The following is a 17,051-nucleotide window of genomic DNA, read 5'->3' on the forward strand; positions in this document are numbered from 1 at the left end:
GCAATGCCAATTCACTGTTATTAAAAATCTCATGATGGATTAATAAAATTTTGAATGCAGAGATTTGTATAAAACGTGTATAAATTTGCATTAGATTCACTGTATGGGGCAAGTTTCTTGATGGCATTCAGTAAAGTTACAATACATTACGCTTCAAGGCTGTAGCTTTGACTTATGATGTCCTGCAAGAGAAGTTAATAATGAACAGTCACATTCTGGAAAAAAAAATTAATTTATGTAAAAAAAAAAGGGATTTTGGTGAAAGATCATAGCTGAAATCCTTCCTGCATCTACCTTTATTCTCTATATATTTCTATCTATCCATATAAACCAATGTCAGGGACAGTTGTATATTAAAATGCTTGTATTGAGGCTCAGGTACACTACAGCTGTGCAATGGCCATTCTTTATATACAGGTATTGAGCTTAGCTCAATTTTCAGGCACAAAATGTTACTGAACCTAGTGAATCAATCCTAGATTATAACACTGCCCTAACAGGCTTGTATGGTAGGTGATGATGGGTGGATCACTTTATCCATGACTCTTCTTACCCTGATGCACCAATCACTCTAGAACAAGGTAAATCTGGCCTCATCGGGCCACATGCCCTTTTTTCCATTGCTCCAGAGACCAATCTTTATGCTGCACAGCACACTGAAGCTTGTTTTCCATTTAGACTCACTGATAAGTGTTTCTATCTTAAGGCTGCACAGCTGTTTAGTTCGAATCCTTTGAGATCTCTTTGCATTGCACATGTGGTAATGCTCTTACTTTCACTATTAAACCTAATCGTGAGTTTTGATTTTTTACGTTCGGGTTTTCACCAAAGGTTTAACTGACCCTAACACATGATTTTTTCCAAACACATTACTACCTTAATCATGTTGGTTCACCACTATCCTTCCAAGTTGTAACCATGCATTAGACATTAGACAGTTCTTTACCCAGTTTCAGCAATCGTCGTAGTCGTTTTCATTGCTTGACGCAGGTTAATAATTTGACCTGTTTGAAACAGAGTAACATCTTTTCCGTGACCACAGGATATGTCATCTAACACGGTTGTTTAAGAAACGAGAAGCTAATCAAGTCATCAGTTAGGGTTATATACAGTAACTTCTTGCCAGCTGAACAAACAAATAACTGCAGTAATGATTCAGCGGAAGACTTTTACCTATTTGTTTAGTTAAATGCACTTGGTGACTTTTATGGTTTTTTAGGTAAAATCGCATGCAAACAAGAGTTTGTAAAGAAAAGATCAATGCACATGCCCTTTTTACAAATATTCAATGTATGGTTTTTTGAGTTACTCCAGCCTTCGTGTCAGTTTCAAGCAGTCCAACCATTCACCTATGATGTTTCTTCATTCATTTTCTTCTTACGGAGCTACGAGTGTTCCGAGTTCCTAGCCTGATCCTTTCCTCTTACGGAGCTACTTTGTCAATCCTGATGTTCTACCCTGGTTGGAGTCTTGTTGCCTGGTGGTCACCCTGCCAGGGATTGATCTGCATGGTCAGCGAGTGACTCATGGTGAATCATTTGAAGACTTTGACAGGAAGAAATTAGTGTTGGGTTTGTGGTGAACTCAGAGTTTACAATGACCCATTAGTTCCTCAGGAGCTCTCGGCTGCACTGTTATAAACTGTTGTAGAAAGGACATTATTTACATTTACACTATTTACTGTAGAGTGTCACCCAGATGAGGATGAGTTTAACTTCTGAACCCTGGTTCCTCTCAAGGTTTCTTCCTCATGTCCTCTCAGGGAGTTTTTTCCTCGTCGCCGTCACCTCCGGGTTGCGCATTATGGATAGGGATAAGTTAGGGATTTTAAGGTAATCTTTTTTAATTAAATTTTAAACTTTAAAAGTATGCATTAATTTATTTATTTTTATTCTTATTTTTTCCTTCTTTTTCTATTAGATATATTCATTTCTCTTTTTTTTTTCCTTACTTTTGTAAAGCTGCTTCGGGACAATGTGAGTTGTTAAAAGCGCTATACAAATAAATTGAATTTGGATTTGAACAATCATCTTCCCTTAACAATCCTGCCACAGTCAAAGACCATCAGATCACATTTTCTATCACTTCTGACATGGCATGTGTTTCTATTAAAGTGTCCAGTTAATCTTTCTTGAATTTACCATTGGCAAAGACATTTTAATAACATTCCTACATGTCAAGTTTTTACGTAACATTTAAAATCATGTTTTTAAATGATATAAACCGTGTCCCCAATTCAGGGACACGGTGTCTTAGTGGCTAGCACGTTCGCCTCACACCTCCAGGGTCGGGGGTTCGATTCCCACCTCCGCCTAGTGTGTGTGGAGTTTGCATGTTCTCCCCGTGTCTCGGGGGTTTCCTCCGGGTACTCCGGTTTCCTCCCCCGGTCCAAAGACATGCATGGTAGGTTGATTGGCATCTCTGGAAAATTGTCCGTAGTGTGTGAGTGTGTGTGTGTGAGTGTGTGTGTGTGCCCTGTGATGGGTTGGCACTCCGTCCAGGGTGCATCCTGCCTCGATGCCCGATGACGCCTGAGATAGGCACAGGCTCCCTGTGACCCGAGAAGTTCGGATAAGCGGTAGAAAATGTATGAATGAATAAAAGCCAATTCTTACAATACAGTTTTGTCAATGTTCACAATTGATGTTCACTGCACATCATGTACATCTTCACCCAGCTGAGTGGATCACAGATTAATCACTACTTACTGGATCATACATTGTTTCTTTTGCACCCTGTTGGATGGCTGCTCTCACTCTTCCTCATAGAGTGTGATTCTCCTACAACTGAAACTCTCTGGTCCCCTTTCTTTAATAAAATTAGGGTAAACCATCCACTGAAAACAGATTTGAATCTATTCTATCCTTCATCCTGGCTACTACAAAGTTTTCTAACTGCCAAAATGACTTTAACCACTAAAATAGACTCCCAAGTACCAAAGATGTCTGGCAGAATTTTAGTGTTAGAGAAAGACAACATCCACTGGGTTCACTTAAGTTCCTGATGGTGATCCTTCTGTTGCTGAACAACATAGTACAAGTAGAAGTTCTTACCCTAGCAGAGGTCACCAGTGCCTCACACTATCTAGTGTTTTCCAGTTTGCAAAAACATCTTTAAGGTCACTTATTAAAAGTCTTTCCAACATTCTCCCATACCACAGCTTTGCTTCTGTAGCTGTTTTGTTGCAGCTCTTTCTTTATGTTTCAGATGAATTGGGACAGCTCTCAGCTTAACAGATTCAGACTTAATCTTCTACCCTTACTAGGGACAAGGGAGAAAATGTCTCACTGATGCCCCTTTCCCACCAAGGCAGTTTGAGTGCAGGTTCAGAGCCTAATTTAGAACCAGTTCTTTCTGTTTCGACCGCCAAAGCACCGGCTCCGAACCAGGAAAAGTGGTTCTTAAGTAGCACCAGAACGTTGCTGGTCTAGACTTAAGAACCGCTTGGGGCAGGAGCTGTGGGCGGGGCTACTGTTAGCGGATTTGATAATGTACCATAAGTATACTAATGTTTAATACATTTTTACTTTACCGCGATATGATACATTATCAGCACACATGATAGTAGGTAGCTACATGCTAAGGCTAACGTTTTTTCTGTGTCAACGATAAAATAACGTTAAATACTTTATCGATTACAACCTCCGTTTATACAGATTACACGGAGATGCACGTACACGTTTTATTCGCCGCGTTTGGATGCCAATGTAGGTTCGCAAAGCCATGAGCATTAACAGTAAAGCAACATCCGCCATTGTTGTTGTGTTTGTGTTTGCCGCTGCTGCGCTAACGTTGTTGTGTAACGTGACACGTATACAGTGACGTCACACTCGGCTCTGTGATGCTCTCTAGCCGGTGGAAAGGCAAACCGGTTCTTAGAAGGTTCGCCAGTGGAACCAACTTTGAACCAGCACCAGTGCTAGCTCTGAACCAGCACCCGGTTCTTTCTGGTGGAAAAGAGGCATGAGACTACTGTGAGTGGCTCTCAATCAACGTAGAAGGTACTCCTGGGTTCGAGAGGTACATCTGATTGCTGCCCTGTGTGAAGATTCTTTCAATGGCGCCACCTCCAACAAATCAGGATCGACTTTTTTGCATAGAAATGGGACCATGCAAAAAAAAAAACAACATTATGCCTTTAGAGCAATCTGATAACATCCATTGGATTAAAAACAAACCCACTAAAATCACTGCTGTTGTCAAGGAACACAGGAACATTACAACCATAAAAATGTAAGGAAGGATTTCAGGACAGCTGAAGTTCTGGGTTCTGACAGATTTGCTTGATCTGGTAATATAACATTTGTCTGATATGCCGTTGTCACGACTGTTCTTGAAATTCACAAGAACACCATAGTACCTAAAGGGTTGCCACATACATCTCTACCTCGGTTCCTTTTAAAAAGCGGAACCGTCTACAGATCATCTGGAGAGACAAAATGCAAGGGTTAAAGTTTTTGCAGTAGCATTGTTTAAGGATATGCCTTTAAATGCATGTTTATGGGGATATACCATGGGGTTGTGGGTTCAACTGTTAATCTTCAAATTACAGTAAGTATAACATTGGGATTCTTTTCCTTTTGGATGGCAGATTTGCCACTTTCTCCAAAAAAGAGGAAGATGCTCCTGTGAGAACATCCATCAGTCTGCATCAGGGCTCTCGGGTCTCTCATGATGTACTGCGAAGGCTTCATAGTGATCTTTCTCATGCAGAGAAAACCCACAGCACAAGTACAGGGTCGAACGCCCAGTATGTCTGAGGTAAGGTTGGACTACTGTATGGAAAACTATTAGGAAACTAAACAGGAGCTAATTTGATTTCAGGACTTTCTACAGCTTGAAAATGTTAAAGCTCTGTTGAAAGCCAAAAAGCCATGTCAGGATGCTGTTCTAACAAATGAAGTATACTAGCTGGCAAGCTGTTATAGCTCTAACAGACATGATGATACACAAAAAGGCAAATACACATATGAATAAAATAACACAAATATCAAACAAGTCATATAAATATAGAAAATCTTAAAAAATAAAATGGAATAGATGAGATGGTTATCCAGAAATGAGAAAATTTATCCTCACAACGTCTGATCCCGGACACCTTTGCCGTCATCCTCCTCTCATCCATTGTCTCCACGGTGTCTAAGTTAGCCCATTCTGTTCATTCTTTAGTTAATTCTATTAGTGTCCTACTATTCTTAATAAGATGAAGAGTATGACAACTAAACTAAAAAAAGATCTAAAGGGGTTTATAGCATTCCTAATCCCCTTCATTACCACAAATCATCTGCCTTACAGACATGAGGATACAGCATGTGTGGCCAGCCAAGATAAGCTAATCCGTTCTATCTATGTCATAACTGTTTATTAAATAAATTATACTAAGTTTCCATATTCACGAAAGTCCTTAGTGCAGAGTTTCTCCTAGTGATGAAAATTCTTAGGTTTCCCCCTTAAAATTAATGAGAAGATCCTAGTAAAGATAAGTTATTCATAAATTATCTTAACCCTTAAGAAATCTCATAAGGTCAAAAAGTAGTGAGGAGTCTTAGGAGTAGTGAGGAGCACATTTAAGGGGATTAAGAGTTTCTTTATTAGAGGAGAAAATAACTGAAAGGTGAAGAGAGAGAAGAAATGTGTTGTATACAATATTTAATAATGTTTGTGCGTTAATAAAATGATACGGATTAGATCGTGTAGGGATTATTGTTGTGATCAATCATATTAGAGATGACATCACTGACACAGCACACACACACACACACACACACACACACACACACACACACACACACACACACACACACACACACACACATATATACAGTATATATATTTGTCATTTATAGATGATATATATAGAAATGATATAATTTGTCTCTATGACATTTCTGTGTTGTGTGTGAGATGTTTACATTTACATTGGAAATCTCTAATATCGGTCATGAACGTAACTGAAACATTATATAGTATCAAAAATATATAATATATAATATCTTAACACCGAGACAAAGCGAAGGCTAATAGTGAAGGCTAATAATAGACAGTATTTTAAAAGTTAATCTCACTTTAGTTAGAAATTTTTCTAAATTATTTTTTAAATTAGGAGCTCTCTGAGATCATTCTTACAGTCTTTATGAATACGGGCCCTGGTGTCTTGTGCACGTACTGTATACCTGCCAGTTCATGGGTTTATTAGTCCTACAATGCTGAATATAGAAAAAGTGTACATGGAAAACCCAGATGTGCTTATTTACCTCACTTTTCCTACAAAGTTAAAGGACAAAATTGTCTAGGCTTCTTGTGTTCTGTAGCATTACATTTTACTTAAGCAGTGGAGGCTCAAGCGGTTTCACAATGTACTGTATATGTGACAGAATAAAGGTTTCTTCTTATATAGAACTAAAGGGGTCTGACTCCATACTGCATACTTAATTGGGTTTGGAATGGGATGTATAGCAAGTACCTTGGTGTGATGTTGTCGTGTCCACATACTTTTGACATTACAGTGAATAATTGCATGCTTATTACTATAAGGCAGATTTTGCTTATGCATCATTTCAAATAAAATCTTTACTTATGAAATATCTGGTTTTCTTGTATGATTGTTTTTAATCGATATACCGGTTACATCCTACTGTTTTCTGTGAAACTTCTTTTTACTTACATCTTCATCTGACCAACCAATTCACTATAGACCAATATATTCACTATGACTTTGCTTCACAGCAAAAAGTCAGTATTTAATGTTCTATAAGTTACATGTCCAGTAAGGACCAAAGGCTATATTAAAGGCTAAAGGAGACTGAACCTGAAATGCATCTTAATTGTATCGGGATGCTAACATAAAGTACCGCTGTCTTCATTCTGTCTCATAATTTATCTATTTTGTTGAAAATAAACCAGGACGTGATAGTGATGTGCTTTCCTCTACATGGGCCGAGCAAGAATGATGTTCCCCACACAATACCATAGAGGGTAGACTATGGCTCTTCTGTGGAAATTGGGCCTCCTTGATGCGGGAGTGGTTTAGTAACGGGGCGTAGATTTGGCAGAACACACTAAGCTAACAACTCCCAGCTGTCAGGTCTCCAAGCAACAAAATCCAACATCTGCAAGAGATCGTCTCCAGAAGGGCTTTAAGGTTGTCGGATGAAAGTAACCTAGAAAAAAGAGCTGAGCTGCAGAAACTGGACAACAGAGACAGAGGAACTATAAAGCTGCAAAAGAGTTTCTACAACAAAAAGAATAATACATTGTTGTAGTGAAGTGAGACTGAGTAATGTGGAGGAGTGAGGTGTAAAGAGAAAGGATTAACTTTTATATACTCCAACCTCACAAAGTGTTTAAAATGTGCTTCAGTCAGTTATAACATTTTGGAGAGCTGGTGGTCTGATGGTCAGGGTTTCACAACAGAAAAAAACAGGTTAAATGTGGTAAAGAGCACTTTGGAAAATGTGAGTCATGCACTAACCACTGAAATTTGGCCCTCCTCCAGCAAATAGGAGCAAGATAAAGACATTCACATGGCTGGACATTTCTGTGTGAGATGATTCTTCTCATTCTGGTTCACATAAAGACTGCAAAAATGCTCAAACTTACAGTACTTTGAATGAGTAACTTACTTTTGAACAAAATCAAGAAACCCAGTAAAAAAGATTTCAGATTTTGTGTCATGTCATTCGATGCATAATTTCAGTCAGTCAGCAAAGTCACACTCAGGAAACTCCTGTATTTCCTCTGGCTGGTACAACAAGTGACGCCCAACCGACCGACCGACCGACTAAACAAGCATAAAACCACAGCTTGTTTGCATCAAGAGGTGACTCAGTGGAACTACGTAGTCACCCATTAATACTCTTCTAAACATATTTTTTCCCATTGACAACAAGACTCTTTTTTTGAATAAACCTACTGTTTAGTAGACCTCAGGGATCGAGCTGTCCCAAATTATCCAGCAGTAAATGGGAAAATGGGAAATTATTGATTATGTAACCATACAAGTCGGATGTCTTTTATATTATATTATACTGTACGCTCCGTATAACACACTCACATGCAGATTTTCACTGCGAATTCTGGATACGACTGCCAGACTTGTTTTTTTTCTGCAGTTTTACACATGCATAATGATGACACACTGGGAGTGAGTGGTACTAGCTAGCTACGTCAGCACCTTCCGTCTTTGTAGGGGTGTAAACACAGATCTTAACCTTAGCAGAATTAGTATTCGTGGCTGGTTTGGTTTAGTTCAGCTCAATTTTGATAGATTTTTTTTTGTTTTCTTTTCTTTTTAAGAAGAGCTTCAGACTAGCTGTGTGCGTTAGGATAAGACAGGATTAAAGAATGAAAAAAAAAAAGAATGAAAAAAATTGAGCGAGCACAAGGTTTATACTTAGAGTAAATGTGCATTTTTAAAGAACAGCTGTTGCGGAAGCTTGTAAGATAGTTGCCAGGTTTTTAGGATTAAAAGCCCATAGGAATAGATGGACACATGTTTCTTCTTTTTCAAGGGTAATGAGCTGACAGTGGTACACAGAACTTAGTAATCCTGCTCATGGAGTTTCTTTACATTATATGATCCACTGTTCATATGTTTTACTACAGTAAGATCCAAATAATGCCGTTTCCACAATTTTCTTACTACTTGGTTAGCGTTAGGGTTACGGAATGGGAAGCAGTAGCTCATTGGTTTAACTGCTGAACTGCTGCTTGGATAGTTGTGAGTTCAAATCCCAGCACTGCTACTGCTGGGCTTTTGAGCAAGACACTAGATCCATCCACTACTCAGTTGTCTTCCAAATGGTGTAAATGTACAAACAATATAAATGCTTCTATTTGTAAAGCCCTTGACCCATATAGACTGTTAAAGTGAGAACACTGTACACTGGGCAGTAAAATATATCTCTGCTGGGCTCAATTAATTCTTATTAAAATATACTTGTCTGTTTGTCGTGCATGATGCGATCGTTTGTCATCGGTATTATTAGAAAATCGTACAGACGTTATAATAACAAACTGTTTGAAAGGTCATCCAGATTTATAAAAGGTTCTGACAGCCAACTTTTCTGATCTTTCTGTAATGCCAAAAAGCCAAAAGTAAATCATAGAAAATGTTATTAGACCGTTTTATTGTTGTCAATTTTATATTTTTTACTGTTGTTTTGAAACACAGTTAGTTTACTTCCTCAGTCAGAGGATAGAAAGGACCACAGGACGTCTGCTTTGGAAAATATATCATACGGAATTACAATATATGTAATATATATTTATAATAGAATAATTTGGGGAATGAATGGGTTCACAGTGTTGAAAGAAAAAAGAAACAAACAAACAAACAAACAACAATAATACATTAATAATAATATAATATTAATGAGTCAATAGTAGCATTAAGAAACATAAACTACTGGTGTTAATCACAAGTGAATTAATATATGTTATTGGAACATATTGCTTTACTCTGACGAACAATAATATCTGGTTACCAAGAAATGTGTGACTTATGTGCGACTTATTGAAGAGAAGAAATCCGAACCCACTGAAAAGTCAAGAAAGTTCACTTCACTCCCTGCAAATATTTTCAACCAAAATCAATCAAAATACTTCTGGTCATGAGGAAAGATTTCTCAGAGTTGCACGAGCTGAGCGTCCTCGCCGAACCTGCAGCCTCCTCCGGATCAGAACAATGTACTCTGTAACTCTATTCAATAAATCATCTAAACATTACATCTGACACAGTGCTGATAAAAATACTCATTTCTTGATACATGATTCACAGAAAATAAAGTAAATGCTAGATTTTTTTCTATTTACAATGCTTTGCAAAAGTATTCGATCACATTAAAAATCGTCTAGATTACAAATGACATGTACACAGATTGTATTTATATTTAATACACATTACTACCTGGTAGAAGCTTCATGCGTGTCAGGGTGTCATGTTACCACCAGCTCTGCACACTGAGTTTAAGGAGTTTAACCCCGTATACCTGGGAGATTTGCTCAATGGTGTTAGACTGTTTGGTTGGACAGATTCTCAGTAGGATTCAGTGTCAAACATTCAACTTTTTGTTTTAACCCCTAGGCCTCATATGTTGGACCATCTTCCTGCTGAAAGTTGAAGTTTCTCCCAAGCTTTATTGTTTAGTGAAGCAGATTCTCTTGTAATATGCCCTGTATTTTGTGTCATACAGTCTCTCTTTGGGTTAACATGATGCCCAAGTTTTGAAGATGAAAAGTCCCCAGAGTATGATGCTACCATCACCACATTTCACCAAAGTCTTGATGTTAATTGAGGCATGGTCCATGTCAGGTTAACCTCGGTCTGTTTCCAGTCCCCTTCTGTACAGTACAATCCTTAATTAGACTTTAGATTCAACTTTATTGTCATTGTGCAAGGTACATGTACAGAGCCAATGAAATGCAGTTAGCATCTAACCAGAAGTGCATAGATGGCTTATTTACAAGTGGAGGTATTAAATAAGGGTATGAGGTTATACAGAAGGTGTAGTAATATGTACTGTACATATAACTGAATAAGGATTTATATAGTTTGCGTTTTATATACGTATGATACAGTATGAAGTGTTATGAAAGATATAGCTGTACAAAAGGAATGTCATTTTGAATATGTACATCTATATACACAGAATAAACAGAATAAATATGGATGGACATACAGAAGTGCAATGATAGTTTTTGGGTGGTGCAAGGATGCATAATTATACAGAGCTCTTAAAATGATTGTCTGTTGCACCTTCTGTCTACTCTGTGGGATGTGGTAGCTCAGTGGTTAAGGTGTTCGACTACTTTTCGGAAGGTCATTGGTTCGAATCCATCAAGCTGCCACTGCTGGGCCCCTGAGCAAGGCCCTTAACCCTCAATTGCTCAGATGTATAAACTGGAAAAAAAATGTAAGTCACTCTGGATAAGAGGCATGGTCTGCTAAATGCTGTAAATGTAAATGTACTCTCTGTCACTGAACTCTGTAACACCTGACCCCTGGTTGGAGCCTCATCAACCGGTGGTGCTCTCTGCATGGTCAGCCCATGACCTATAGGATTGCTGAGTATAGAACCACTTAGAGACTATTACATCATGATTGGGGAATTAGTGTTGTGTCTGTAATGAACTCAGAAATGACACTGACTTATTAGTTCCTCAGGAGATTCCACTCAACTAAAAACTGTTGTAGAAAGGACATTATTTACATTGACATTATTTCCTGTCAAGTGTCACCCAAATAAGGATGAGGTTTACTTCTAAATCCGGTTCCTCTCAAGGTTTCTTCCTCATATCATGTCAGGTAGTTTTTTCTCACCACCATTACCTCGGGCTTGAGATACATAGTTTTAAAATTTACAATTTTAATTCTGTTTCTATGCTTCTGAAGCTGCGTTGAAGATGATTCCAGTTGTTAGAAGGACTGTACTGTAATTGTGCTTTAATTTAATTGAATTATGAAATAAACTCTTTGAAAACCAGTTTTCATTTTTTAAGAACATGAGTTTATACTTTGATCAATTCCTGAGGCAGCAAATACTTTTGCAAGCCACTGTATATGATATCAAGTAGTTTGTGATTGAAAGATAAATTAGCGTTCGGTATGGAGATGGTTTTAGTAACTCTGCACGCTGTTTTTAGTTTATAAATATTTCATTGGAAAGTTGAGCAATATTCAGCAAATATTTTGTATGTATATATGTGTGGAAATATAAGGTTTGTCATCCTTCTGGGTGGAATTTTAGTCAGTAGAAAGCACGGGGAAAGAGCAGTCATACCTTGATTATGAGTCATCCAGGGCTGATTCAGGGACAGAGAATACACAGTCCCACCATCTTCTGCTCTCTCTCTCTCTCTCTCTCTCTCTCTCTCTCTCTCTCTCTCTCTCTCTCTCTCTCTCTTTTTACACGCTCTCCTTTTTAAGAAAATTCACTCCCTTTGCCAAGACAAAGGAAAAAAACTGCAGCCTACAATACCAATCCTGGCGGTCATCCATCTACAGTCTGAGCTTGAATACTTTTTCCTTTCCATTAACTCTTAAGGAACATGGACAGTTAAAGGTATGATCACCACTTTAGCAGGCATCAGGACACACAGCTATATGTTCATGAGATATTCCATGTTTTGCAAAAACCTTCTGTTTGGTAAAAGGGAGAAGACGAATGATCATGATGAACGGATGCCTGAGGGTTGAACACGAGCCCAATGGTTTTTGTACCAAGGTACAAGTCTTCTTGCTGCTGCACTGATGGATAGTATTAAAAAGCTTTATGAAAAAGACTTAGTGTCAACTAGCCCTCAAAGGCACAGTGAAATAGCAGCGTTACAGTGAACCGAGAGCCTAACCACAAGCATTATCTTACCACACATCACAACGGTCTTGACAACCACAGCTTCACAGCTGTGGAGATGTAGTCTGTTGCTCAGGGCCGTGCTTGATGACCCAAAATTGCATGTAAACAATCAGTCTGTTCTGCACGTTACATGTATTTTACCACACACAGTGTGTTTGAAGGTTTAAGGAAAGGAAAAGGGAGGGTTAAACACACATGAAAGTTCATTCAATTGGTGTGCTTTGTAATTAGAATTGTTTGAGAGAATGGAGGAGGAGGACGAACTGAGCGAATGCCTAAACGTTTGTGTCTGTGTGTGACAACGGGATGTTTTGGGTTGATATTTTGGTTGTATATGTTATGTACTGACTTCTGATTTGTCCACAAATACCCTAGTTATAAGCACTCTCGATCCCTATATACATTTTGGCCTCCATTTCTCTATCTTGTTTAAAGCCTACTAAAACATTGTCATTACCACAGTATGTTTCACCAAACAGAGCCAGTAAAACGTCTCCGTTTACATCTTCATGCCATATTTGTATCAGCAGAGCTCTTTGTGCTATACCATATAAGGTGATGTCATTTACACAGCATAATAAACACTCTATAGGGGAGTGCTACAAAAGCCAGCGCGTATGTGTTTATATATCCATATTCTCTAGCTTAGTTCTGCACAATATATCACGTAGCTTCCTCAGGCCCAATGATGACATTTAGTGAGTGCCAGACTCCTCCAAGCTCTTACGCAAGACAATATTAGAGGGGGTCCAGCTGAGATCTGGAGTGAAAACACATGAGATGTATTTTCCCACTTTTCATTCTCAGTGTCTTTAAAACTTTAAAACAAGGAATGGAATGGACAAGCTAGCACTTTTTATAGCGTCTCAGCTACACATCTGTATGGAGCAGAGCAAAACTGAATGAATACACAAATTAAGAATATGTAGATATCGTTATACATTAAAATTAAGGAAAGAAAATCTTTCCGTTTAAAATGTTAGAAACAACACCAAATGACACGTTTTTTATGCATAAGGGTCATTTAGTGTAACTGGGGATAGCAAGCTGCCTACCAAGCTGAATTTGAAGGTATCAACACTGCTTTTCTGTAGAACAACAAAATCCAAGCTGCTTCAGAAACTTTTGTATGTTTGGCAAATACCTAACAATGTCTCTGGGGACCTGCTCGTCAAATGAAGTATTTCCGTGAGTCACAGTAATTGAAACAGGGCATTGATGTTATGATGTTCTGTGAAAATTACTGCTCAAGGCAGAAAAGCTCAGAATCAGCAGCTCTACAACGACTAGTGATTTCAGGCACATTTATTGTTTTGTCCATTAAACACTTCTGCCAAGACAGACTTCATATTCTCTTAATTGATAACAGTGACAAAATATAATGACTGCTTTGTCAAAAACACCCCAGTGTTAAAAAACAAACTTATCTCATCGGAGCAACCAGCTTGTGTATAACACTCAAGTCTGAGCATAAATAAATGAAATCCAGAGTAATACAGAAAATACCGAATATATTAATTTATTAGCTTTCTGAAGGTATCTAGAATCTAGACATGATAAAAAAAAAACAATCTTAATGAAACTCTCTGAGCTTTTAGATGAGGCTTCATTCTTTTCTTTATGAGACTTGTGTCTAATATCACTTTATGACATGAAGGCTAATAATGTGCAAATCTTTGATTGATGGTGCTGGCACCAGATTCTGACCTCACCATCTATGTGCCTCTATGTGATGAAATTGAGATTCACCAGACCAGGCTACATGTTTCCAGCTACATGTATTCAGGTGAGTCTCTGAAGTAGAAATAGAACCTGGTCTTCTGCTGTTGTAGCCCATCCAGCTCAAGGTTTGATGTTTTGTGTATTCTGAGATGTTTTTCTGATCACCACATTTGTACAGAGTGGTTATGTGAGTTCTGTAGATTTCTATAAGCTAGAACCAGTCCTTGAGTAAGACCCTTAACTGAATCATGATTTATTCATTCGAACATGCTAACCACTAAGCCACCGTGCACTGTGCACCCATGCACTTTTTGGTGAATTTCAGAATCTGTCCCATCAATAAAATATTTTATCGGCACTTTGACCAATTACTATGGTCAAAAAAGTACAATATCAGCATAAGATTTCATTCGCAACCAGAATGTCTAAGGAATAACAACATGGTATCATCAACATCTCAAGAGATTTTCTTCCTTTAAAGGAAGCAGTATTAACAATTTGAGTGTTTCTTAAGTTTTTGCACTTTGTATGTTTGCCGTCTGCTCCTTTTTTTGGAAAGGTGTGCTTTCAGGATGTATTAGGAGCTCACGTGATGGCTATGATACATGGCCTCCAAAAGAAAGTAAAACGAAAGGTTATGAATGCAACTGTGGACGTTTCTTCTGATTGGACGACCTGTGCGGTTTCCATTGAAACTAGTTTAGCATCTTGTTCCCTTGGACACTCAGCTATAAAACTACAGCTTCATTTTTAAAGATGTTTTATCTCATTGTCTCACTATAAACAGTCAGTCGAATGTTTTTAACTTCAGCTGAATGTGTGTTCGTTACTCAGCCCGACTATAAAAAAGGTAGATAAAGAAATGAAGTTCTCAGTGAGTTTTCCTAACTCTTCCATATTCTGTAGTTGGCAAGTACTGTACGTAAATAACAATAACAGTGCTCCCATAAATGCAGATAGTTAGAATGATAAAAACTGTAAGTTTATTTAAGTTCATTTGATATTATAAAAGATCAACGATTTTTCTTCTTGCTCTCCTGAATTCCCATTTCCTCTCGACGGAAAGCAAAGCTGTCCAACAATATACTTGTGCATATTTTCAGTGTGAACTTAATTGTCTTTTCCAAAATCACAAAAACAGATTGCAGCTGTATTTATAGTTATCTTTGGCTACATTGACATCAAATGCCTTTTGCATATTGTTGCTCTGATTTGGCGTTCTCTTTAAGAGAAGCAACAATCACATGTTTTCCAAAAAAATCCTCCACATTCATCCCACACAACAACTGCAGCCATGTTTGCAAGACAAGTCATCATCATAGGAGCGATAAAATGATCAAAGTGGGAGCTAGATTTGTGCCAGCTCATCTGTTAAAGATTAGGGTAAGATGTCTAAAAGAGACCGCTAAGGTCCTGTTACAGCCATAGTTTAGACACAAATACAATATTAGTTGTAGCTATAGAAGATTCCACACCTGAAGTTAAATCACAACTAATAGCTGAACTTTCTGAGCCGAAGACCTCAGTCTGTCAGGATGAGAAACACCTCCAGAACAAACACAGCTTATCTCAGTCCCTCACTTTTTTCTAATTTTGAAAAAAATAAATAAATAAAAAAGATGACAAACATGGCACTGTAACAGGAAACTGTGTCTACTCTTCTCTTTCCCTTTCACCATTGCTCAGTTTGAACAGTAAAATCTGTCTAGCACATGGTTAAGCCGCAGCCCTTTGATGGTTTAACTTCACCCATGACGTTTGTTTTGTATTTAAAACATTTTTTATTTAATTCCTATTCTTGTTCAGTATCAGTGAAATGCTGCTTAAGCCCAATCTGAAGGTCTGCACTGTAGTGGGTTAACGTACAGACTATACATCCACTAAACCTAACCATATTTAAACCAAATAAGAACTAGATTTTTAATATTGCATAGATAATCCACATTTTCTACATTCAGAGGAGACCTGGGGTACAGTAAGTGTTCAGTGGGGTTGAGTTCAGGGCTCTGTGCAGGACACGTGTTCTTCCACACCATGTCTTCACTTTGTGCATGGGCCATATTCTAGACTAAAACACGTTTGGGCCTTTTTGTCATGTCAACACAGAAAATGGCATCTGTTGTCTACCGACTCTTGGTATCGTGTTTGTCTTAATAAGAGATCTTTTTGGTTTTCATGGTTTTCAAGACTGATTGCTCATTGCTTGACCAGGGCATTTACTCCATCAGTAGCACAGAAGGCAACAACACTAACCATGTCTGACTTTGTTACATGTCCAGAGTAGTATGCCAGTGATCCTGCAATCTGTAGGCACTTCCTGCTCCATTGTTCTTGTGTTCGCTGTAACCCTAACCCAAGCAGGCCAAATTCACCAATTTGAGAGAGACCAGTCTCCTGAGGGCACAGAGCTTAACAAGTTTAGCTGAAATTAACCAGCTCCTGAGATGACCAAACTGCCCTCATGCAGCAGAATCAAGCAGGAATCAGAGCCAAGTTGATCCCGGTTCACAAAATACAACCCCACAGAACCCATGCAACTCATGCAAGCCAAGCTAACTTCTGTGGAATGCTGTGGCATCAGAAGGATAAATGGTGCTACTATTGTACATTTCCCTCTTATGCTGCAGACCAAGGCACCACAGTGAGATCCTGTGAAAACAACCATCACCTGGTGACTTCCACATGGTGAGTCACTCCAAACTCTTATCTAACCAGAGCTTTGGACATTTGTACTGCTAAAGAATTTTTAAAATGTCTGTCATGTCAGTTGTCATTGACTCCAACACCACTGGAAAGTTAATAACGACCACCTTTGAGAGATGTTCCAGCTACCCTCTCAGCCAATGCAACATCCTCTTTATGTCTAAGAACTTAAGAATTGTACCACTGTGGTGGTTTCAACTCGATCAGCTTTCATGTCACTGCCTTGCATCCGGAACAGATCTCAGTCTTCCCCACAGCAGTACTTTGGTT

The sequence above is a fragment of the Tachysurus fulvidraco genome, chromosome 2, assembly GCF_022655615.1.
Source record: "Tachysurus fulvidraco isolate hzauxx_2018 chromosome 2, HZAU_PFXX_2.0, whole genome shotgun sequence".
In the NCBI taxonomy this organism is placed as follows: domain Eukaryota; kingdom Metazoa; phylum Chordata; class Actinopteri; order Siluriformes; family Bagridae; genus Tachysurus; species Tachysurus fulvidraco.